Consider the following 26,958-nt stretch of genomic DNA (forward strand, 5'->3'; position numbering starts at 1 on the left):
AAAGTCACCTGCTAAAATAATATCTCCCACAGAAAATGATATGATCTTATTGAGATGGTGTTTCACTGTATTAATGCCAATTCCTGGTATCCAATACACATTGATTAATGTATATGTCTTTCCATTAATCTGTATTGTAACCATACAAAATATTCCTTTATCATCTTTATAAGACTTAATAGTTTTAGGTATGGGCATACTTTTATTCCATAAAATAGCCACTCCTCTTTTTTTCTGTGTGTGTTCTGAACTAACCAAGACTGTATATTTATTAGTGGCTAACTTATCAATATCCTTTTTCAGAAGATGTGTTTCTTGAAGGAATACTAAGTTGGACCTATGCAAATTAATATATCTCATTAAGCTTGCCCTTTTACATGGGTTATTCAAGCCATTAATGTTTAAAGAAATTCCTTTTAGAGATATCATTTAGCTTTTAGAAACATATAAGACATATAATCAGTATAACAATTAACAAAATAAGTAATATTATGTCTCCTCCTTCAGGTGTATCATTAATTATAGCTGTATTTATTGAAAATCTTATGGAATTTTGTTTAAGTATCACTTTTATTTGTAGTGACGAGTTTATAAAATGTGATGTGGATGTCAGAACTATATACATACAACAATAATCAGGTGAAAAAAATATTAGGATTAAACATTGCACCCAGCCTAGAGTTAAGAACTCCAACTTCGAGTAGCACATACCACTCAAGTTATCCCCCTATCCTAAGCAGCAGTACCTCAGCTGCCACCAAATTAATTCAATGTTAACTATTATTAATTAAAGTTAACCTCATTTAATTAGATTATCTATTATGACAAAGCTAAACAATTTGTAAATCAGCTTCATATAAACAAATAAGAACATTTAGGAACAGTTCATTACTATGTACATCTATTTTGTATAATACACTCATAATCAAAATAGCATTCTAACAATCTTGATAATGGGAACAGAGAGAGAGAGAGAGAGAGAGAGAGAGAAAGGGGCATATCTATATATTAGTTTGTTAAAAGTTTGTAAGAATAAGTTCTTATGTTCATTTGAATTCAATAACTTAGGCTTATTATGATTCAAACATTACATATATTAGGGTATTTCTACTTTCTGCCATAGAAATGCAGTTAACAGTTTTAAAAACTTTAAGTTACTTGTACCAAAAGCTTTCTTCTCATACTTATTATTGCCAATTAAGTAAAATATTTAGACTCTTACATAAGTTTAAAAATCATACTGCACAGCAATGATAATTCCCAGTTATACATAAATCATTGTGATGAAAGCCATCTGTATTTTATATATCTGAACTGCAGCTTTAAAATATGTCACATGACAGTTTCTTCTAAAATATAGACATAATGATACTTGTGCTTGTCATTTAGTTAAGGCAAATGATTTAAAACATTATATATGTTTAAATCATAAGTATTTATATACATTAATATGCTGCAGTCATGTAAGCTTTCAAAAACATGTGTATATGTGTTTTACCTTCTATGCCTTCTAAAATATCTCAGTTGTTTACTATGGCATACTAATTAATTTAAAATCTTTATAACTTTTATATTTTATAAAATACATCTTAAATAAGTAAGCTGTTATAAAGAATAACTCACATTTAAGTGTCATAAAGTTCATTTTTCATCACAAAGTCACATTTACAGCAGTTCTACTTCCTGAAACAGTTTCTTCTTGAATCTGCGATGTGTCAGTGTGAAATCAGGGGTCAAAGTTCAAATTGGCTGCATTCAGCTTCTCTGCGTGTATTCTGAGTGTTGAAGCTTTTAAAACAACTCGAGGACATTATTCACGAGGTAACTAACATCCCAAATTGTCTCCCTTAACATTCTGGCAGGAATTTTAGCAAAACCAAGTGACTGACATTCATTTAGTATTACAAATGAATCTAAACAGTGCAAAACCTTCGCGAAGTATTTTACAAGTCATTACAGTCTCTATGACAGTGAAACCAAGCCTACAGTTATTTAACATATTATACAACTTATTTTTATATGCCCCATTTCATTTTCTCATACAAATCTTATTATATACATATATCAGTATTATCAGAAGTATATAACTGTATATATAAGAGAGAGAGTGAGAGAAAAAAGAATAGAAGAGAGACAGAGAAAGAGAAAAAAAAAAGAAAGAGAAATAGAAAGAAGAAAAAGAAAAAAGGAAGCTATAAAGAGTATCTACAAAGATATATTACTTGCTGTTTGTTTTAATAAAGCTAAACATGAGATATATTACTTACAACTATATTAGTACTAATTATTTGCAATTATATCATGACAAATTATTTGAAATCATGTATAAGCAATTAAGTCATGGTATAATATTTAACATCAGTGTTTAAACAGCATATATAATTTTAAAGAACTAATAAGTTATTATTTTACTTATTTCATATTTTTCATCATACTTCTCTCCTTGCCCTCCCCCACCCCTCACAAAATGCTTAGTTTAGGCAGAATGCCATTATTTAAAACAAGAAGAGAAAGGAAATGTATCAAATTACTAACCTTAGGTCTCTTTATCACAAAGAGAAACAAGTTGATTCATAGCATGTTATTTGTTCCTCATAGAATTTGATTATTTATGAAACAAAAACAGTTCTTTGCACACAAAAAAGTAACTTTGAATAAATATTTAAAATATTTGTGGCTTTCTGGAAATGCAGTAACTGTAGTTGAGGAATTTAAAAGAAAAAAAAAATTAGAACATGTCATTTGTTTTTTGGTCTTTTTTGCTTCTCCGAAGTCTTCCAAGAAGTTCCTGTTGCCATCCTCTTTAGCGAAGGGCTTGCCCATTCCATATCTTCTATTTTATCTAATATTTTATTTTTTTTAATATACAGCAAAGCAGAGTCCAAGTCCTCAAAAATTCTAGGGCCATCAGGTAAAAAGACTTTTAGTTTGGCAGGAAACAAAAGGTGAGTTTTGAACTGTGCTTTCTTAAGCTCTCTTATTAATGGCAAAAAAACTTTTCTTTTAGTTATTACCAAGGAAGAATAGTCATTGTCAAAACGCACAGTTGCCTCATTAATTTTTATAGGTGCTTTAGCCCATGCAGATTTTAATACCATCTCCTTGTCATAAGATGATAAAAATCTTACAATAACTGATCTAGGATGTTTTTTATTAGAGTTAAAATTAGATAAGGACCTATGGGCTCTTTCAATACCAAAAGAAAATGCTTCTGACAAGTCTAAAGTTTTGGGAAGCCAAGTATTTGAAAAGGAAGTAATGTTGTTACCTTCTATATTTTCTGGCAGACCAAAAATCCTGATATTATTGTGTCTAGATCTGTTTTCCAGGTCATCAAGTTTGGATTGTAGATGTGTATTCTGTTTCAGTAAAAATTCAATGTTAGTTTCTTCTTCCTGAATTCTGTTGTCCATATCAATAAGAGACTCTTCCATACCTGTAATCTGAGCTTTCTGATGTTGCAAGTCTTGATGTAACAAATCCATTTGCTTGGTTTTTTTTTTCTTAAAGTTATCAATTTTAGTATCCAGTTTATCCATTTTGGTTGTTAGTTGCTGAATAGTTGATATCAAAGACTGATGCTCTTTCTTGATGCTGGAATCCTGACTGTTAGCCTTACTGGAACTCATCTTAAACAGAGGTGATGAAAGAGAAATTTCCAAGCTGATTTCTGACAGGAAAATTATTTAAATTTTCTTTCTTTTTTAGATATTATTCAAGAAACTGATATTTCAAACGTATTTAGAAAGAAAATTATATCATTAGTTGAATTTTAAAGTAATTATTTCCTGTAAGTGCAGTTATGTTGGTGGAGCTGAAGAAATCTGCTGCTATCCTGTGTTCATCCTTGGCCACGCCCCCACCAGATTTGGATTTTTTGAGGTGGAGCATGTCCATTAATTCCGGGTTGGACATGGCCTTGTATGTCAGGCACAGGTCACCTCTGAGCAGGCGGTATGCGACTGAATAGAGCTGGAGTTTCTTCAGTCTGGCAGCATATGACAGATTTTGGTGTCTCTTTATCCTTTTGGTGAGGAACTTTTGGGGTCTCTCCAATTGCTGCAGGTGTCGGGTGAGATACATCCCGAATGGGGCATTGTACTCGATCATTGGTCTGATAAGTGAAGAGTACAGGGGAACAATGACCTCACTTGATCTGTATGTGAATCCCTTCAAGATCAGGTGGGCAATGTAGAAGGTCTTTCTAACCACTTTAGCAATGTGAGTGTCAAAAGAAAGGCCACTGTCAACCTGGGTCCCCAGGTCCCTGATAACCTCTTCTGTGCTTAATGGATTGCCACCTATATGGTAGCTTGGGGTTACCTTGTTTTTCTCGAAGGGTATGACTATACATTTTTTGGCATTTAACTTCAGGCCATGGCTCTGGCACCAGTTATCAGTTTCCATGAGACCCCTCTGAAGGATATCTGTGTCCGATGTACTTTCCACTATGGCACCCAGTTTGCAGTCATCTGCAAACTTTGTCAGCCATAGTCCCCCTATGTTTGCCTGTACTTCTGAGAAGTAGATGCCGAACAACAGGGGGCCAAGGACTGAGCCCTGTGGGACACCACTTGTGACCGGCTTGGAGTCTGACATGGCGCCAGCAACTCTAACCCTGTGGGTTCTGTCCTTTAGCCAGTTTGCAACCCATCTTGTGACATATGGGTTTACATTTAAGCTGGTAAGTTTCTCTATAATACCCGAGTGGGGTATTGTGTAAAGCTTTGCAAGGTCAAGGTAGGCTGTATGGACTGCCTTTCCCTCATCAATGGCCTTGGTGACTGTTTCGAAGAAGTCGACCAAGTTCAAAAGGCATGATCTGCCCTTGACAAAGCCAAACTGGGTCGGGTCCAATGTCTGCAAGTCCCCTAATGTCTTTGTTTATGAGTTCCATTATGATCCTCTCCATAGCTTTGCAGACCAGGCTTGTTAAGCTTATGGGGCGGTAATTACCAGGGTCCGTAGAGGTACCGCCTTTGTGGAGTGGGACCACAGTTGCTGTACGCCACTCCTTGGGCACGTATCCTGTGGTAAGGCTAAGATTAAACAGCTGCCTTATATGCAGGTTTAGTTCCTTGTTGAGTTCATGTAGCACACAGCCGGGGACACCATCCGGTCCCATTGATGCTGTGTTTTTAGCTTTAGAGAGAGCAGCTTTCACCTGTGCATTTGAGATGTCTGGAAGGCTACACTCCACTGGGATAGTTATCTCTCCTTTTGGGGGGAGAGGGGGGTGAAGTTTGCACTGAACCTGTCTGCCAGTATGTTGGCAATGTCTGTGGGTTCAGTGATTTTTGTATCATTTTGGACTAATTCTGCGCATATCTGGGAGTTTCCACCCAGGTTTCTAACATAGCTGAAGAAGGCCTTATGATTGTCTTTTGAATCTATTGCAATTTTTCTCTCAAAGTTGGCCTTGGATGATTTTATGAGTGCTCGTATTTTTTTACTAATAATGATCAAGGGTGTCTTCTCTTTTATGGATTTTGCTCTATCATGTAACAGCTTTCTCCTCTTATTGTAAAGTTTGTTTATGGCTGGGGTCCACCAGACTGGACGTTTGCCCTTGGTGGAAAGAGTCTTGGTTTTATTAGGGATTGCCTGATCCATGCAGTCCTGGAGGTGTTCGTAGAAGGCATTTGTAAGGGCTTCCACAGCTTGGGTTGTGGTTTCTACTAGCTCGGGCGCCTTGAAGGATACCACACCTAGTGTGAAGTTTGCTTTAGAGAAGTTCTTCACTGTGGTCTTTTTTGTTTGGGGTGGGGGCGGGATGTGGATTTCCAGTGAGTTAAGTTTGTGATCTGATCTCACCAATGAGGGATATACTTATGGTGTGGAGCATTTTGTCCCCGTGTTTGTGATGATGAGATCTAGTATATTTTCTCCTCTTGTGGGAACGGTGACTAGTTCTTCCATGGCATTTAAATTTATGAACTCCAGGAACCTTTGGGCTAGAAAGTTGGAGCTTGAGTAATGTTCCCAGTCTATATTCGGGTAGTTGAAGTCACCCAATATAATGGTGTTTGGAGATACATTTATACCCTCCAGTGTCTTCAGGAAGGCTGTGTGGGGTTCCTGAGTTTGAGAGGGTGGCCTGTAGCATGCTACAAATTGTAGAGCAGTTTTGCCTATGGTTAATTGCACCTGGATGGTTTCCAATGCTTTGTGCGTTGCCACCAACCTAGAGGTGTGGGTATCCTTGATGAATATGGATACACCCCCTCCTTTTGTGGTGTGGTCCGGGTTTTGGGGCCGGAACGCATGATACGAGGTAAAACCTGATAGTGCTGGGGTGCTCTCAGGAGCCTTGAACCAGGTTTCAGTCACAGCACAGACATCGATGTTCTCCATACTGAGAAGGGCTTTGAGTGCGTGCATTTTGAGATTTAGACTTCTGGCATTGAGCAGCATTACCCTTAGTTTCTTCCCATTTTTGTTTTCTAGGGTGGTAGGTTTAGAATTTGAGCCTTGCCTAAAAAAGGCATTATGGGGGTGGCAAGAGACTTAGCCAATATCCGGAATCCCAGGGGTGACAGGTGCAAGCCGTCCCTTGCGAAGCAGCGTGGCTTGTCAAGCATGTCATCTCAGGCAGACAGACACTGGATCCCCTTTGAATGGCACCAGAAATTAAGCCAATTGTTAAAGCTGATCATCTTGTCTCTATGTTGTGGCATCATTCTTGGTGAAGGAAGGATACTGCTCAGGGTCAGGGTCATACCTGCCTGGGCTACATAATCAGAGAGCTCCTCTATGTCTCTTTTCATGTAGTCCAGGGAGGTATGTCTCAGGTCATTCACACCAGCATGGACAATGACTGTGTCATATTTGTACTTGCTGTGGAGTGACCCGAGTGCTTGTGTTATGTGGCGGATTCTAGCGCCCGATAGGCAGCTTACTGTGACCCTCTCCTTGTTCAGCCTGGTGAGTGGGACGTCAGTGTGTCTGACTATGGAGTCACCTATGACAAGTATGTTTGGTGTTGTATTTGGCCTTTAGGGCTGTGACTGCTTTGCATATTGATTTTGTGGTTTATGTGTTGCCTGTGGTGTGTCATGATGTGGCAGTTGCTTGGATGTCTGCTTTGGAGGCCTCTGCTGTTTAGGTAAATTTTTGCTCAGAGCCTCCGAGTATGACTTTGTGTGCTTATGTGTTTGATTCATTGTTGTGATAGCTTTATGTGAGACTGGTTTTGTGGTGTGTGTAGTTGCCTTCTCCTCCTGTCTGGTCTTGCCAGTCCTGAGTTGAGAGAGCTCAGCCTCCAGTTTGGCTAAATAGCTTCATCTCTCGCAAGTATTTGTGTTATGTGGGAGGAGGAGAGGGTTGTCAGTGTACATGAGGCAATTGTAACATTGCCTCAAAATTCCCAAATTCACCAACTGGACAGGAGAGGACGCCAGCATCTGGCCCTTCGACATGCTAGAGAAATTTAGAAGTTAGGGGTGTAACTGAATAAGAGAGGACTTAGTAAGGAAGTGGGTATTCCTGGGGGGGGGGGTTGCTAGTGAGGGACTTTGTATAATACAGAAGTGCTAAACCTGAAAAGAAGATGCTTTTAAGACAAGTAAAAGCTTTTAGGAACAAGTGCTGCGCTTTTTAGTTAAGGGATATACTGTTTAGATTACTAGTAGAGCAGTTCTAAGGGAAAAAATGAAGAACAGACTTTATGGAGCCAGAAAAAGTTTAACCTTGTTAAACCGGCACTGCCCGATGCTGCTCTAGTGGCAACTCCGCGCTAAATCGTGCTAATAGATGATTGACTTGTTCAAAGTGATTCCTGAAATTGGTACATTAGAAAAAATATTAGAGATTATATGCTGGGGAAGGGCTGGATGATTTATAATAGTTGAGAGATATTAAAGTATATGGACCCTCTGAGATCATTATACTAGGTTTTACAGGGATTGGAATACAATAAAATACTCATTGACAATGGTGAGTATGTACAGAGATGTTGATGAAGATAATATATAGGTTAAGAAATTAAACGTGAGCTAAATAACGTTAAGTGGACCTTTTTATTTAATTATACCTTGTTGACCTGGTTAGTCTCACAAAGCTAATAGCCTCTTTTCAGGGGAGACCCAAGGTGGTATTTGTACTATTAGGGGAAATTTAGCCAGGGCATCAGGGACCTTCCTCTACTCTTTTTGCAAGGTACTGTGGGATCTTTTTCATCCACTTGAGCTGCCACTAACTCAAGCAGATGGGGCCTCTGTTTAACATCTCATCTGATGGATGGCACACTCAGAAGTGCACCCCCCCCCCTTATGCTGGGCTGCAGTGGCAGTATTCGACCTGGTGTAGTCATAACACCCACAGATCTCTGCACCACAAACACTGATCATATTTGTTAGGCCAATGCATAAATAACGGTTGAGCTGGCATCTAAAGGAATGTTAATGCATTTAGCACTTTGAATAGTAAGGTTTGTTAAGCGGTGCATTGCTAAACAATAGACATGAAGTTTTAAGATAGAAATCTGTATCAATTATATTATTTGCAAGCAGAAAAATAGTTATAAATGGATGTTAATTAGAAGTAACATGAAGGGGATGGATAAACTATAGAACTCTGATGTTGAATAGGTAAGATTTAGGATGAGGTTTATTGGTGAAATTATATGTGAATAATTTACTTAAATAGACAGATGATTAGATTATTGGGGCATATGGACTGAATAGGATACAAGGGCTTGGCTGTTGTTGTTGTATCTTTCAGCTTTTCCCAGTTAGGGGTCGCCACAGCGGAACTCCGGTCCACTAATGATTGGCAGTAGGTTTTTACATGCCGAGTTGCCAGCCCTGATGCACAACCTTCAACGAAGGTATGCCCATTCACACATGTCTCCACACAGAAGACGCTCTAGCTGAGAATAAAACAGGACGTCTTACTGTGAGGTGGCAATGACTATATTATAAAATGTAAACATCATAAAGGCTATGAATTTGAAAAGCAGGGTAATAGTAGTACTTGAGACACTTAAATATAAACAGGTATGACTGAGCTGAATTGATACAACTTTGCATCCTTGGGTGGAACTGTACCTTTAAGGGTAGTCCTGTCCTGAGGGGTACCGATAGTAGAAATGAATTGTGTCCTAAATATTGGACTTGGTTATAAAAATATATATCTGTTGAGAGGATATTTGAATATATTAATCCATTTACAAGGCTAGACATGCTGGAAGGCTGTATATTGCTACTGTATAAAATCAGTATAAGTGGCCTTATTTTCAGTACTAAAAGAAAGAAAGTAGTGGTTTGAGGATTGCTGCATCTCCCGCCATTAACTTGATAGTAGGCAAGGTAGACAATAAATTGAGTGAAAGAACTAAAACATGAGATGGGCTAGCTGACAAGGTTATGGTATGCTTGAGGATGATGGTAGTTAAAGTTTTGTTAAATACAGTGATTGTGCACAGTTCAGTATTATGGAGAAACCCAGAGAGTTATTTGAGCCTTAAGGGTGCCTTTTTACTATTATTTGTAGTAATTCTATTTTATTGTGTCAGTAAGTGTAATTAATTTATGTATGATGGGACTACACTGAAACAACAGGATCCTTAATAAGGCCTTATTATTTGGATAAAGTGCTAATAAATGTGGATAGGAAATATTTGATTATCTGGACTGGGAGCAGTTAAGAGGCTTAGAATATATAATTCAGCATTAAATTAAATGAAGCTAGGGTGGGGGTAAAAGGGAGGCACCTGGGGTAAAAATTTCAGGTGGTGTGATCGGCACTACTGGTATTCACTTCCAAACAGGCACTGAATCACTGGCATGGAAGTGAATTCCTATACTGCTCTACTGCATGAGCTGAAGTACTTGTTACAATAACTTTTCAGGTGTTTGCATGCATTTTCTGCTGTACAAATAGAACAGGTTGTTTCAAAGGCCCCTGGTTATAGCATTGTTTTACAGTCCTGGTAACAATTATAGTCACATTCCTCCTTTATACTCATATAGATGAATGAATTTAATGATAACTTGCAGGTCATTTTTTCTTAAAGCATATTGATCCTTTATAAGATGTACATTAAGGACAGAATTAATTGCAGGAGACTCGCTCACTCACTCCTAATATGTTGATAAATGCTGGAATAGTATCCCCACAGAAATAAGACTCTCTGACCAACTCAATAGTATTAAATCACTGCTTAAACAACAGCTTAACCAATCTTGGCCCTGTACATGCTGATCGTAAGGTTAAGACTTTGTGTTCACTGTACAATACTCTCCTTAAACAGAATGCACTCAACCTCTCACTGAAATGACAAAACAATTTTTATACATAACTGCTGCCTGTACAGTCCATTAAGTTGCACATGGTCTTTCTCTTTAATAACTCCCACCTCTGTAAAATCAAAGAATGCATGAATGTAACTACTGTTTGTGTATAAATGTAAATAGAAATGTAACTACTGTGTTTAACTGGAACTTAGTATAATGCAATGTAAGCAAATGGAGCTTTTCTCCCTGGGCCTCTGCTGAAAATGGATATTATCCAGTCTGACTTTCCTGGTAAACAAATACAAATAAATAATAAATAATGAATTGCCACATTATGTTATTGCTTTGTACCAAATGGATAAACCATTTTTTCTCTTCTGTAAATCATATTGTGGTCCAGCAAACAGCAGTGTTGTTACTGACTCAATTAAATGTGAATTATTAGGAACAAAATGCATTCAATCCATAATTGTGCCAGTTTGTATTAGCCTGATATTTAAATTGTGTCTATGATGTGGTTAAAATATCACCCTTGATTCAGAGATCTTACCACCAAGTTACAATATCCTAAAATCAAACAGGGCACAAAAGGGAGCAGGGGATTAATGCCTTACATGTCAATCTTTCTATTTAAGAAACAGGTCCCATTTTATATGCAAAGATATTCCTTCTTTTTTATTATCCTTTTAACCCATGCTATCTGCTGGCCATCAGCTCCCTCAAGGATGATTAGATCATTCATTCCACTTCATTGACTGCAATGGTCAATTGCAAAAGTCCATCATTTAGGCAACTATCAGGTAGTTTTCTGCGGTCTTTTAACTCTCCACCCCTTGGTAGTTGCTGTGCAGGCTGCTTAATATAAGGTCCCATCAGTGCCCCCTTCAAAAAGCAAGACATGCAAACTTCAGTACATGTCCTCATCAGGAATCTTTACCACCCTCAGTGGACTCTAGCTGAAGCATGTTTTGCACATTCAAGCAGATGTCCCAGTCTACCAACTGCATATGACTCTCTTGTTCTCTAGTGTTGGGCAGAACAGATTTCCCCCCTCCGACTAGAATGGGGGAACTGACATGAGCTGCTCACCACATCCCACATCCCCCTACTCTATCATTTGAGGCACTACTTGTACGCAGATCATCGGGTCAAAATCAGGACTGCATGGGGGATTCCACTGTGATACAAATCAAAGTCAGCAAGGTAAAGCTACTCTCAGTTACAGGAGTATATGTTCTCCAGACATGCATGTGTCAGTAGCAAATTTGGCCCCTCATTGGCTGCAAATTTGGCCCTTCGTTGGCTTACCTCTAATGTTACACTTATCATTATCAGTGACCTTAAAGCACAATGGAAACATTCATTAAATATATCTTTCCATTTAACTGTAAAGTTTCTTATAGTTAATATTCTTAACAGCTAAAGTAAACAAAAAATATGGTTGTGAAAATATTGTTTTTTTTTAAAACAGCCTTCTTCTGAATCAATTAATTACAACTTGAGCCCATTTTTTATACTTAGTCTTTTTTTAAGAGTGTTTATTAGGATTTAAACAAATATAAACATAATAATAATAACATTTTAAGAATAGAAATATAAATCAAAAAGTATAAAAAAAGGAAAAATAACTGGATGCAAAAAACACAGCAAAACAACTATTTATAAGAGTATCTACTAAGCAATGAGGATTCTAATATATTTTATTAACTAGCAAATTATCACACTATAAATTGCTAATTACTTATTTAGTAGTTCTTTATGACTGTTCCCTACATTGTATGAAGAAATGATTCTGGTGGTTCTTGTTCTGATGGTAATAAGTTCCAACTGACAAAATTCAAGGTTGTGAAAATATTCTTGACTAGGTAATCACAAATGCTTCTAAAAACATTTTACAGGTAGGTATCATAGGTGATTTTCTCTTAAAGCCTTCAGTTTCAACATTTGTAATTTGGGGACATACCAAAATCCATAAGGTATAAAGGTTTTGCAAATCAATGGATATGAAAAAGTCTGATGGTGTAAGTTTTATTTAAATTCTCAATTCTATCAGATGGAGCTGATTTTTTTCCATTTGCTAATCAGCAATGCAGTATGTCCTGTTGGCTTAGCCTTACTAAATGTTTAAACATTATGACTCATTTGCAATAAAAGTGTGCTAGGATCAAAAATGTACAATGGGTCAGACCTCAAATAAAATTAATACTGACCCATAGAGAACATCTCTTTTCTACTTACGATAGACCAAACTCAAAATCATTGTGCTTAAAAACTGATAACCTCAAAGCTTAATAAATGATTTAATCCTCATCAGTAAATTGAGTTTTATTTGGAACAGTGGTGTTTTCATCCTAAGAAGCTATGAGGGAATGTTGACAAGCTGCTTAGACCTGGTCATAACTCTGCTCCCTCTGCATTTCCTCATGGGAATGGCTATGAGATTGTGACTTGGTCTGAAACATATATTATGATGTAAAAAAAATCATGAATTGAGAACTAATTGCTTTGCTTCATTTCAAAGTAGCTGTCCTTCCTTGACCCTTCAGAGACACTCACCTAGCCTAACATACCAATTCCTATGCAAGTTGAAACTGAGATTAATATAAATTTGTAATTTACCTTCTGAGTTTCTACAAATTGCTGTAAATATTATTGTATACACTCTCACAATTTTCATTAAAATATCTATCAAGAAGAGTCTAGTTTCCTGAATGTGGAAAAGGCACCCACTATACTCCTATATATAGGAGTTCTTCAAAATCACAGTTACTTCTCTGGTCCTATTAGGAAAACACATTTTAAAATGTATTCAATCATGACGAGGGTGGACAGGATTAGGAATAAGTATATTAGAGGGTCAGCCCAGGTTGGAAGGTTTGGAGACAAAGCCAGAGAGGCACGGTTACATTGGTTTGGTCATGTGCTGAGGAGGGATGCTGAGTATATTGGGAAAAAGATGCTAAGGATGAAGCTACCAGGTAACAGGAAAAGAGGAAGGCCTAAGATAAGATTTATGGATGTGGTGAGAGAGGACATGCAGGTGGTTGGTGTGACAGAGCAAGATGCAGAGGACAGGAAGAAATGGAAACAGGTGATCTGCTGTGGCGACCCCTAATGGGAACAGCCGAAAGAAGATGATGATTCAATCATGACACCTTCAACATATAATAAAATTCAGTCTTATCTGCCGTTCATAGCAGACTTTCAAGCCTAATCACGGTACCAGTACTGCTATGCTTAACGCTGTAAAATACCATGGCCACATAGAACAATTTGTTTTTTGGATCTTTACAAACTATTTGTCAATAATAAACTTGCTACATTCATTAAAATAAGAGTAGTATCAGCTTTAGTGCTGCTGAGTTGCCTACTACAGGTGCCAGCTGGAGAGATGGAAAATGTTAGCTCTCAAGCTGTAACTCTAGTCATTAAAGTGCCCCATTGGATAATTTTTTTTTTACAATATTTTTATATTGCATAGCCTGCTATTTGTGAAAATGCAAAGTCAGTGTAATAGATTTAAAATTCTGCAATACTGTTCATAGATATGTCAATTTGTATAGCCAGCACTAATCTACAATCCAGCTTTCATAAAATGTCAGTGTTCACTTTATTTAGGGATCAAACTTTAAGCCTTTCTTGAGGCCTTTTATGAGTTTTTTGGTTAATATTGTGGGGTAATATGCCTTATTACCAATGCCTGCAGGCTATCAGCATTTCAAACTCTTAGTAGGAGAGCATTCCACGATAAACCTGCTGTTATATGGAAGCTATTTTTTGTTAATTCTGTCTTTACCTTGGGTAACTCTACAAATGTTTCACTACTATGTTGTTACTGATTTCAGTTCCTATATTATGTCACAACAATATAGTCCTTACATTTATGAATCAGGATAATGTTACCTCTTATTATCCTATAGCTTATTGTAAATAAACTTAACTTCTGAAGTCTGATTTTATAACTTAAGTATTTTAACTTTACAATCTGTTTGATAAGGAACCTTTGGATTCTTGTCAAACTAACATTCTGGACATTATTATAACTACATGTAGCAATGCAATAGTCAATATTGGGTATGACAACTGCCTTATTCATAGCCAGTAATTTTTCAGCTTCTCTGCTTGTACAAGTATATTCTTGATGGCTGAGTAGCTTTTTGTTATTACCAGCAACATGCACTAATCAAAACACAAGATCTTGTCAATTATGTACCCAGGATCTATTATTGTTTCATATGTAGGAACAAGTTTATTACATTTTTGCATATGGATTTGTTAAGTTATTGAGCCAAAGTGGAGGATCTTTGATTTGTTATTGTACCTTGGCCATAGCTCCGTTTTATCCAAATAGCCTTGCAGTCTAGCCTGGTCACTCACATTAGTTATAACAGGTTCCTAATTGGTGTCATCTCAAACTTACTAACCCATATACCTTCCTGATATGGAAAGTTTGAGATAAATACTGCAAACAGGTTTGGTCCCAGCACTGACTAATGTGGTACTCCTATAGTTAGAGACAATCTCTGGCATGGAATTTATAACTTTAGCTGTACGCCTTCTCCCAGACAGTTACTTATCCATCTGCTAATAAATCCATTTAGATTAAGTTAACTCATTGCTCTCAAGATCTCATTATGTGGTACTTAGAATCCTTATCCAAATCAGAAGAACTGCACCAACTGATAGGCCCTGCTCTTATGATTCCATAATAAGTGATAAAAATAAACAAATTTGACAAACAAGAATGCCCTACAGTAAATCCATGCTGGTATATATTAAGATCTAACAACACCAGGTCTTCAAATCAAACGAAACACATTCAAAACATTTCTCTGTGATACATGTCAGGCTAACAGGTCAATGCTTGTCTACTAGTGTTGAATTTCCCCGTTTTGATATGGCAATAATAGCATCTTCCTTCCAGAATGCTGAAACAGACTCCGTTTGGAATAATTTCTGGAAAAAATAATTCAATTATGGGGCTATATAAGATCTATTACTTATTTAAAAAGACATTTAACCTATCCAGCTCTGCTGCTGTATAGGGCTAAATTCATCTCTTTATCATTTATTGTTGAACAAGAAAGCAATCAGTAATACTCTTGACCTTCTTCCCTCAATACACATTTTCGAGGCATCTCTGTAAATTTCTCAACAAATATATTTGACATTCATTTTAGATTAGAAATTAAAACCTCGTTAGTTATTATGTTAATAGTTGTTCTACTGTCATTCCTATACTCTCATAAATGCTTAGACAGAGCTTTTTTATTGTGTAGTGTATAGGTAGCTAGCTACATTTTGTATTTGCTTTTGGTTGGTCATATTAGTCTTCTTAGACTAACTTTCATTTTCTGATATCTTAGTTTCCTGCTCAAATTAGGGTCCTTCCTATATATTTGCCAGAGCTACTTTTTTCTCAACTTATCCATGTTTTACTCCACCATAGATAGTTTTCTCTACAGTTTGATACACGAGGAACATATCTGTATATCAGAGAAAAGATGTCTGCATAAAAATGTCCCAACATTCTGAAATACCTGTCCTTGTCATTGACTCTTCCCACCTCCATCTCTGTTGGGAGGCCTTCTTAGTTTTACCTATGTCTAACTAGTCCTTCCTTTTAATAATGCTTAACTCCTATGAGATGCAAAAATGGTTAGAGCCATCAAGTTCTCTTTGTATTTTCTGATCTGTACCCCATATAACATCTAGTATGTTATTGTTGTGGGTTCCCTAACAATCTGAATATACCCCTGCTCTTTGCTCTTTACTTATCCTTTGTGGTGATATAAATGGTCTGTTAATAAATGTATATCCACCCCAGTCCACATTTGAAGTTTCAAATCACCTGCAATAAGGTTATATCCATTTGCAAAAACATACTGTGGTTCCTCATGAAATGATTCTATCTCAACTCTTGTTTGGTTTGTGGCCTATAAAGCAAGGCAATATTCCAATCTGATTTTACCTTTGCCATCTTCACTCCTCTGATTTCAAAATTGAGAGTTAATAAAAAATAAAAACAAGGGATCAAGCTTTACTAACATAAACTAACATACCTCCCGTTGATTTTATTTCATCTGTGCTTATGATGCCCATAGTATCCTGGGAGTTCAATTGGGTTGTTACAGTCATTGAATCAAGTTTCCATCACAAATACAGTAACATAGACTTCACCAATTATCCTAGCATCAAATACCTATTCCACTGATGACTGCAGTGGATTCTATCATAATCAAAACAAAAGACTGGTTCACAGTAGTGGCCTCCCAAGTTATAATTGTTTCTATTGATTCACTCAAACATTCCTTTCTTATTCTATTTGTAAACTGTCTTGCTACTTCCAGTAATACCCAGTTTTAATAAGGAGTGGTAGTAATATCATAAACTAAAAACGTGAAACTCAGTTTTTCGGTCAGCATTAAAATATTCATAATCCCATACCCAAAAATAGCATCATTAGTTTAGTCAGCATCATTACCTCCTATTATCACCGCATCATACTTCTTTTTTAAGAAAATAACATCTATAAGACTAACCTGGTATGTCTTAATGTACATCCATTTAGACTTGACAAAGTAATATTACCCCTGTTACTTCTGGGTAACAAGATTTTAACTCCCTTTTATGTCTCATATCTATGGACCTGTAACTTAATTCCAAAACAAACAAATGCATGATTTTCTCAAGCAAAAGGCAGGCACTACAAAGTATTTGCACCAAAATCATTGAGGAAGGTAATACAAAAATCTCCATTGCACCAAAATGGGATTTACTGTTACATTCCCCAACAGCACATTTATTGAGGAAGTAGGTATAATAAATAACTGATAACCTGCTAAGGTCTGGCAAACAATCCAGCAATGTAGTAGTAAGAAATATTGCAAATAAAGTAAGCAGTATAGAGCTAATATTTTCCTGTCATATGATGTTACATTATCTCCTTCAAAAATATGTGTATCTGTCTTACTCTCCTAAACAATGTCCATCTTTTAACTAATTTACAGTTTCCATTACTGCATAAAATAGGCACTCCAACAACAGGATAGCTAGGGTTACTGCTGGACAACCATGGTAAGATCACTATTGTGGCTAGAGGTCAACCAGCAGATGTTCTTTATTCAGCTAAAGATGCATTCATCCAGTCATCCTGATCTGACTTGTACTCTGATGTAATGTGGTTCAAAATGGGAACTCAGACTCTCTGTAACAAAGATAGACTACAAACCTAAAAATAGATACAGATGCACAACTTATCTTGCATTAGTTGCTAAACTTTGGAATAGTTTTCGTGTGCTTTAATACACCTTTTTGCAAAGCAGGCTTCTAAGACTTCACTAAAAACTTTTAATACCAAACATGATACGACAGTATGAGAAAAAGAGGATGGACTTTAAAAATTGGCTTGATTTATGATGTCTCTTTTTTTGGGGGGGTATTTAATATTTGTCATTATGGGAGGTCATGGTTAACAGACCACATTGCTTTGCAAAGGATGGTGTGCATGTGACTCCCCTAGGCTTCCAAATATTGGCTAAAACTTTATCCACACACTTAGAGGCTTTGTAGTCAATGCCAAATTGACAACCTTATTAATGTAGCAAATAAAACACAAGGAAACTTAAAGGTGTTACTGCTTAATGCTTGGAGCCTAAACAAGAAATGCCACACTCTACAAACTCTCCTCACTCTGGAGAATATAGACATTTGTGCCTTCACTGCAACATGGTTCAAATCAGCAGAAAGCATTCTAACAGTGCAAGGTTGCAGTGCCTTCCACACATTTAGACTATCAGCTGCACAGACGGGGACAAAGATGGAGGGGTCTCAATCTGTATCAGTAACAAACATAACTGTACATTGGTTAAACAGGATGATGCCCTGAAATTTACATTGGTTAAACAGGATGATGACCTTGTGCAAATCATCATAGACGAAGTCCCATACCATATCCTAGCAAGTTATAAGTCACTCTCTACGTTCCTAGAATCCCATAGCTCATACCTAGACATACTCACCATTAAACCAAATACCTTATTCATAGGGGACTTGAACTACACCTGTTTAGACTGAGAAACATACACTGCCTCATACTCACAGGCACAATGATTTCTGGACTTTAACACAAATTTCCTTTACCAGATCATGCTCACACCAACCAGAAACTTAAACATACTGGACCTGGTACTCACCAATATGGAAGAGCACTACAGTCCCCAGTGCCATATCCTCACTGGATTCACCACAAAGCTGTCTTATTTGAAATAAAAATCAGCTTGGTAACCCTAGCAAACCCAGTAACAGTTAGGAACTATTCCAAAGAAAACTACATCCTATTAAGCAATAGTTGGCCAAAATTTAGTGCCTCTCCAAACAATAAGTTCACAGCAAAGTATGCAGAATTGTTCACTGAGCCCCATTGCAATCATGTAAATTGCTGTATAGAGGCTGCTGTACCTACTCAAAGTAAGTCCGAAAAAACATTAAAAACAAATCACACTGGTGGAATCCTAATCTTAATAGGATATATAACAAAAGTCAAAAGGTCATGACTAAAATCATGAAGAGCAACTCCCATAATGATAAGAGCTCTCTAAATAAATGAAACAGGAAACTAAGAAAGCAATTAAGTCCAACAAGGCGAATTGTGAATTCAAGACAGATTTTCAGGCTAAAGACAACCACAAGGCCTTCTACTACTATGTTTAAAATTTCAAAGGCAGCATACGTCAGTGTGCTGAACTGGTGGTCAGTGGTGCCACCTTCATTGAGCACAGTAACACAGCAATTTTTCTGGCTGGAGAATTGAGCTCAAGAATGGTGATATCTCTTCCACTAAGAGACTGGTCACCAGTGAGGTACCTCAGGGTTTAGTGCTGGGACCATTTCTATTTGCCCTCTATTTCTCAAAGGTAAAGGTTAATTTTAAGGTCCTTTAGCTGATCAAGTTTGCTGATGACTCCAAATTGGGAGCTATTAGAGAATTTCCCCCATGGCACAAACATCTTACAAGAGGGTCTAAAACAGACAAATGACTGGTGTCAAAATCATGGCCTAAAACTCTATGCCAAAAAATATAGTGCCTTTTGGGAAAACTGACATCCAGGCTAATTACTCTATCAGTAAGACACTTCTAAAAGTTGACATGGTGGTCAGGGATCTAGGAACATATGTACACAACAATCTGCCTTTGACCAACATGTGGCCAAGGCAGTAAGAAAATCATTCTGTGTAGCCCAACTTATAAGTAATCATAGCATACAAGTCCAAGGAAGTTATGGTGTCACTTTATTTGCCCTTATTAGACCCATCAATTAATATAATGGCACCCTTCTGCACATAATAGCCCAACTCATAAGTAATCATAGCATACAAGTCCAAGGAAGTCATGGTGTCACTTTATTTACCCTTATCAGACCCAGCAATGAATATAATGGCCCCTTCTGCACATACCCGACCAAACATATGCAACTGCTGGAATGCCCACAAAGGTTCCTTGCCAGGAAAATTCAGGGTATAAACACATTCTCCTATATGGATCACCTTAAAGCCCTATATCTATACTCTTGTCTCCTACAGGTTACTGAGAGGCAATCAATTCTGCATGACATACAAGGCATTCCTGGACTAGCTCTAATGGACCTTTTGCACATCCACAAAACGAACAGCATGAAAACTATTAATTTAAAGGATATACATTTTGCTTGTGAAATAAATAATTCATGTTGGCAAGACAGATACATGTCTTAGAAGATCTGCATGCTCTGGAATAGGCTCCCCATCCATGTGAATCAGAATCCATTCCCAACCCTATTTATGCATAACCTTGACCAGTGGATTGGAAATCAGAAATTCATCCCAAGTTTGGTCCCCATGTCTCTGATAGAGAGATGCAGACTCAAACTAATCATTTCACATCCCAGCACATGCTCAAAACTCATAGCAAGCACTAATTAACCCTAGCACTAGACCCCTATACTGTCCAGAAGGACAAGGCTCTCTATTCGTCCCTACCAGCTAATCAGTAAAACAGCTCACTTTACCTATTCAAGCTTGTCCAAAGGGCAGTTTCAGGTGTACTCTCCAGTTCAACTGGTGAATCTGGGCATTTTGAGGCAATGTTACAACTGCCTCATGTACACAGACAACCCTCTCCTCCTACCACCAAACACTAATATATGTGAGAGATGCAATTATACAGCCAAACTGGAGGCAAAGCTCTCTCAACCCAAGACAGGAACTGACAGTCCAGAGGAGAAGGAAAATACTTGCAACCCACTACCAGCCTCACATAGACCTACTAAACCAACACCAGCAAATAACACACAGAAATGCACAACAACATACTTGGAGGCTCTAAATAAAAATCTGCAAAAGCAACAGAGACCTCCAAAGCAGACACCCAAGCAACCTCCACACCCCATCACAAGCCATGAAACACATACTTCACATAATCAGTGTGCCATGCAATCACAGCCCTTAAGGCAAAATAACATACCCAACACACTAGTAATAGGTGACTCTATAGTCAGGCACAGTGATATCCCACTAACTAGGCTGGACAAGGGGAAGGTTACAGTTAGCTGCCTGTCAGGCACCAGGATCCGCCACATAACACAAGCCACTCAGGTCACTCCAGAACAAGTACAAAAATGACTCTGTCATTGTCCATGTTGGTGTGAATGACCTGAGACATAAATCCCTGGACTACATGAAAAGAGACATGGAAGAGCTCTCTGATCATGTAGCCCAGGCTGGTATGACCCTGACCATGAATGGCATCCTGCCCTCACCAAGAATGATGCCACAGTATAAAGAAAAAATGATCAATTTCAACAATTGGCTAAGTTTCTGGTGTCATTCAAAGGGGATCCAGTATCTGTCCACCTGGGATGACATGCTCAATAAGTCACGTTGCTTCGCAAGAGATGACTTGCACCTGACACCCTTAGGCTTTCTAATACTAGCCAAGGCTTTTGCTGCCCCCATAGTGCCTTTTCTGGGCAAGGTTCAAAAGACAAACCCACCGCTGTAAATAGCACAAGTAATCAAAAACTGAGGGTAATGCTACTCAATGCCAGAAGTCTAAACCTCAAAATGCATGCACTCAAGGCACTCCTCAGTATGGAGAACATTGATATCTGTGCAGTAACAGAAACCTGGTTTAAGGCTCCAGAGAGCACCCCCAGCTGTACCAGGCTATAACTCATACCATACTTTTCAGCCACAAAATCCGGACCGAAACACAAAATGTGGGGGTGTATCCATAGTCAACAAGGATACCACACCTCCAGGTTAGTGGCACAGCACAATGCCTCAGAGATCATCCATGTGCAACTAACAATGGGCAAAACTGCAATTCAAATTGTAGCTTGCTACAGGTCACCCACCATGACCCAGGATCCCCATTCCGCATTTCTGGAGACACTGGAAAATATGACGGTCCTACCAAACACCCTAATATTGGGTGATTTCAATTGCCCAAACATTAACTGGGAGAACTACTCAAGTACTAACTCCCTTGCCCAACACTTCCTAGAATTTATAAACTCGAACACCCTGGATCAACTGGTCAACACTCCCACCAGAGATGACAACATATTGGACCTGTTCTACACCGGAGGTCAAACCCTCGCTGGTTAGATCAGATCATAGACTAATCACTCTAGATATCCACATTCTGCCCCCACCCCCAATCAAGGAAACCACTGTGAAAAACTTTTCAAAAGCAAACTTACAATTACTTAAGACCGAGGTGGAAAGGTTCACAGCCCCCATGCTAAAGGACAATGCTGTCCAAGCTGCTGAATACCTTACAAATGCACTCTATAAGCACATGCAAGAATGCATGGATCATGCTATCCCAAGCAAAACAAAGACTCACTTCTCCAAAAAAAGGAAAGCAGTCTGGTGGACCCCTGCCATAAACAAGCTATACAATAGAAGGAGGAAACTAGTGCAGAAAAGAGTAAAATCCCAAGAAGGAAAGACATTTCTGATCAGTATCAGCAAGAAACTACGATCCCTCATAAAATCATCCAAGGCTAGCTTCAAAAGAAAAATTGCCAAGGACTCCAAAGATAACTACAAAGCATTCTTTAGCTATGTCAAGATCCTAAGTGGAAACTCTCAGATCTGCTCTGATTTAGTGCAGAATGGCACAAAATAAACTGAACTGACTGATATTGCCAACATTCTGGCAGACAGGTTTAGTGCAAACTTCACCCCCCTCTCACCCCCTAAAGGGCCCATAACCATACCAGAAGAATGTAATGCCCCAGCAATCACTGACACACAGGTTAAAACAGCCCTATCCAATGCCAAAAATACAGCTTCAATGGGACCAGATGGTGTCCCAGGCTGTGTCTTACACAAGCTCCAAAATGAACTAACCCCTCACCTAAACACACTGTTCAAACTCAGCCTCTCTACAGTCTACGTACCCATAGGGTGGCACACAGCAACAGTTATCCTGCTCCACAAAGGTTGAGCCACAACGGACCCCAGGAAATATCACCCTATAGGCCTGACTAGCCTGGTCTGCAAGGCTATGGAGCACATCATCGTGGAATTCATTAACAGAGACATTGGGAACCTTCAAACATTGGATCCTACCCAGTTTGGCTTTTTAAGGGCAGAGCATGCCTCCTAAACCTGTTGGACTTCTTTGAGACAGTTACCAAGGCTTTAGATGAGGGAAAGGAGGTCCACACAACCTACCTAGACCTCGCAAAGGCTTTCAACACCATTCCCCATTCTGGTATTATAGACAAACTCACCAGCCTGAACATAAACCCCTATGTCACGAGATGGGTTGCCAATTGGCTCATGGATAGAACCCACATGGTGAGAGTTGCAGGCTCTAGGTCCGACTCTAAACCAGTTACAAGTAGCATCCCCAGGGCTCAGTCCTAGGACCCATCATGTTTGGTATATACTTCTCAAAGGTACAGGCAAGCACAGGAGGACTATGGCTGACCAAGTTCACAGATGACTGCAAACTGGTGGCCATAATTGACTCTCCAGCTGATACAGACATCCTCCTGAAGGATCTCATTGAGACAGATACCTGGTGTCAAAATCATGGCCTCAAGCTAAATGCCAAAAAGTGCATAGTCATCCCCTTTGGAAAAAACAAAGTACCCGCAAACTACCACATACATGGTAGTCCCCTAAATACAGAAAATGTAATAAGAGATCTGGGGACCCAAGTAGATAGGAATCTCTCCTTTGATAATCATATTGCCAAGGTGGTTAGAAAATCCTTCTATGTGGCCCACCTAATCACAAAAGGGTTCGCATCTAGAACAAAAGAGGTTATTGTGCCCCTCTACTCATCACTCATCAGACCCATCATAGAGTACAAAGCCTCATTTGGGATGTACCTTACAAGACACCTGCAACAGCTGGAAAGACCACAGAAGTACCTCACCAAGCAGATTACTGGCCTCAAACATATGCCCTATGCAGCCCGACTGAAGAAACTCCAGCTGTACTCGGTTGCATACTGCTTACTCAGAGATGATCTCTGCCTGACATACAAGGCCATGTCCAACTCAAAATTGATGGACATGCTTCACATAAAAAAATAACAAATCTCCAAGAACAACACACTTTAGGGATTTAAACCTCACCACAACAATAAATAGGACATGCTGAAGGGATAGATTCCTGTCCCAGAGACTTCCCATGCTTTGGAACAGGATTCCAATCTACATTAGGCAGAGCCTCTCACTAACACTCTTAAAGAGAAACCTTGATGAGTGGATGGGAAACAGAAAATGTTCCCCAGGAATCACTGCAGTGGCTCTGCTGGACAGAGGCACAGGTAACTAATGGCTCTGCTGGACCGAGGCACAGGGAACTAATCTAAGGGGGCAGCAAAAACCAACACATTTTGGCTAGGCTTATAGATGCCCTTAGGCAGATAGCCTAGTACTTACCTATGAATCTATGAACCTATAATGCCCAAACTAACATACCCTCCATATCCTCTAGAAACATCCTAACAAACCTTTCATAATACATGTCCATGATAAGAAGGGACACAGTTGGGTTGGATTGCATGGCTAGGCTTATAAAGGCTCTAGTGAAACGATGAACCTATGAACAAGACATAAGGGAACTGCTTGTGTGATGTAACTATATATGCAAGTGTTAGGAAAAGGAATGTATTAGTTCTGCTTACATAAATGCAGGTTTCAATCTCTACAAATAATTTCAATATTATTTTATGATTTTCCTTTTATTTGCAACATCCTACAAAATGTACATTTTATTTTAATTATACTAACATGCTTGATTTATTCTATATTCTATATACATTTGTCTGTAGTGCAAATTATGTGACTTGAATGTTCATTTATTCACTCATCCATTCATTCATTTTTTTTTCTTTTTTGCTCCTATTTTATTCTATTCAGGGCTGTGGGGGAGATATGGCCCATTTGAAGATTTAAGAATCAGACACTATCCTGGATAGTGCACCAGGCCATAACAGAACATGTTGCTGCACATACATGCCCACCCTCTCTCACAATCCACAGGCACAAAACTATGGACAGTTTAAAGGATTTCCAATGAAGCTTCAAGCATTTGCTTGGGATGTTGGGGGAACCAAAGCATCTAGTGAAAACCCATACCGACACACCTGTGTCAAGAACCAAGCCAAAAGCTGCAATGTTAACCATTGTGCCATGCGAACTTGAAAAGCGACTTTAGTATACAAATACTATTTAGTCATAAGCTAGGGTAGTGACCTGGTGCAAGACCGTTTCCAGATATGCATATATGTAATGTGTCTGATACTGATCTTTAAACCATTTTTCTCATGCATAATTTGTTGTAATTTATGTTATTATCTGCAATTACCATTGATGTTTAAAAAATGTTTGTACTATGTCTTGAAGCTTTTCTAGGAAGGAATCCATTCAAAATGGGGCATTCCAGCAGGATAGTCCTAGACAACAAATGATAATAAACTCATTCATTCATAAATTCATTAATTCTTGCTATCATTCAAATAATGATCCCAAAATTACAGCATGGTCTTGCCATTCATTATATGTCATTCATCATAAAATATCCAACTACTCCGAAATTTTGAAAACAAAATCTTTTGCTTTGCTCTGCAAGCAGACACACAGGTCAACCATTCTAAACAATTAAAAAGATTTAACTGTTTATCAAAGCAAATAAAGAACAATTATGCTGCAATTATGCTGTTCAGCACACTTTGTTCAGAACTGTTAATCATCAGTATTGGCCTCCTCTCAAAACTCTACTGGAAAGACATCATGAGATTCACAGTCAGATATGATTATGTTACTAAGACCTCAAGTTGTGAAGGCAGCCAGTGAGAAGCGTTTAATAAATTAGATGCAGACAAATGTAATCACGTATCTACTGCCATTAAAAATTATATTCCTTGTATAATACAGCACCACTTGTTAGAACATGTTTTAAATTTGTAGTTTTAAACATTCTTTTAATAAGCAATGAAACAAAATGTATGAACCAATAACTACCCATTCCAGAAATTTTCAACCATAAAAGGCCACTCAAGACTTCTGTCATTATAATCCACCAATATTACTCCATACTCACAATCTCTGCAAATGTAAAATAATCTGAATTCCACATTAAAGAAATCTGTACCTAATGACGAGGTTGCTACTGGCAAAACAACTTCACATATCAGTTTTTTATCTACAAATTCAGTGCCTGCTTTCCTTGAAGAATTAATTGCCTATATTGCATTAAAAAATTGGTAAGTTGGTAATATTGCAATAGGAAATGACTGACAAGTTTATAATCACAAGGCATCTCATACAAAGGACATACTCAGGAGTGTAGAACCCCTGTCCCCTTTATAATGCACCAAATAATCAACAATCATATGGGCATTGCAATATCAGCACTCATGATACATAGTGTACACTATATACATGAGTATTCTCATATACATGGTGTGGGAGTAGAATCCACAGCCTTCTGCACCAAAGGCAATCATGCTACTAATGTTGCTTTTAGATTCTGCAACACAGTGTGCCATTTGATAAACAAAAAACAGCTAGTTGCACATAGAAACATTTACACTTGTTAGAGTGTGTTTTAAATTTGTAGTTTTGAACATTTTTCCAGTAAGCAATGAAACAAAATATATGAACCAATAATGACAAAACTACCCATTTCAGATTATTTTAACCATAAAACGCCCCTCAGACATCTGTCATTACTACCCACCATGCATTTTCTGAAGGAAATGAAGGCTGTAACTCAAATGTATGACATTTAGTTATTTAAATCTTCAGTGATTTGCCAGAAAACCACACATTTTATGAGGAATAGGCCAAAAAATATGAGGCACAAGAATGGATAGTTGAGAGGTAGTAATACCTCTCAACCTTACTGCAAGAAATCTGGACATGATGTGGATGAAATGACCATAAAAATAGGGATAGATTTTAAATATTACACTTTTTTAGCTTAAAGTTGCTAGAACAACAGGATTTGTGTTAACTTGCATTTCTGAATGATATGAAGTCTGAAAGTCATAGATATATATATATGTGTGTGTGTGTGTGTGTGTGTGTGTGTGTGTGTGTGTGTGTGTGTGTGTGTGTGTATATATATATATATATATATATATATATATATACTTACATTTTATTTATTTTATTTTATTTTACATTTGTTGACTGGGCTAGTCCAGCTGGAT

This window comes from Protopterus annectens, chromosome 1.part1 (genome assembly GCF_019279795.1).
Source record: "Protopterus annectens isolate FY-2018-M chromosome 1.part1, PAN1.0, whole genome shotgun sequence".
NCBI classification, from domain to species: domain Eukaryota; kingdom Metazoa; phylum Chordata; order Ceratodontiformes; family Protopteridae; genus Protopterus; species Protopterus annectens.